Source organism: Vanacampus margaritifer, unplaced genomic scaffold (assembly GCF_051991255.1).
Source record: "Vanacampus margaritifer isolate UIUO_Vmar unplaced genomic scaffold, RoL_Vmar_1.0 HiC_scaffold_37, whole genome shotgun sequence".
Taxonomy (NCBI): Eukaryota; Metazoa; Chordata; class Actinopteri; order Syngnathiformes; family Syngnathidae; genus Vanacampus; species Vanacampus margaritifer.
In genome coordinates this window covers 395,001-395,684 of record NW_027520747.1, presented here as the reverse complement: position 1 = coordinate 395,684, position 684 = coordinate 395,001, and positions in this window count along the sequence as shown.

Here is a 684-nt window from a genome sequence, read left to right as displayed (position 1 = left end):
ATTTTCAGAGTGCCACTTCCCAGGGGGATTCTCGCTTGCCATGGCCGAGATAAGAGCACTATGGGCGGCCTGCCTCAGCACATTTGGCCCCCCCCAAATCCTGGTTCTCAAAAATTTTCAAAGTCTGCTCTTTTCGAAATATTTTCAGAGTGCCACTTCCCAGGGGGATTCTCGCTTGCCAAGGCCGAGATAAGAGCACTATGGGCGGCCTGCCTCAGCACATTTGGCCCCCCCCCCAAATACGCCCACCCACCTTCTCCCACGTTACGAGCCGCATGCAAGACCCGCCTTCGGAGGGCCCCCGCCGGCCGGCCTCGCGCCGGTGTTCGGGCGGGCGGCTCCTCCGGCTCGCGGGTCGCCTTCCAGCGCCCCGGCGACACGCGAACGTCGGCCCGATGGCCAGCGCCCGCACGCCCCGGCGCGCCCGATCGGAAGCGAGGCCGAGACGCACCCCACGCTCCGTACCCCGGAGCTGTCACCTGGCTGTCCTACGACGGAGCCCGGCGCCCCGCAGGCCCTCTCGTCCCCCACAGACCCGCGCTCACGCCTCGTCAGGGGGAGCTTGGCGCCCGCAGGCGGCGGCGGTGCCTCCGGAAGCACGGTTTCTCAAACCCTCCCACGAACCGAACACGTAAGGCGAGGCCGAAGCACCTGGCACGCCGCGCCGAGGGAGGAGGCCCCCTA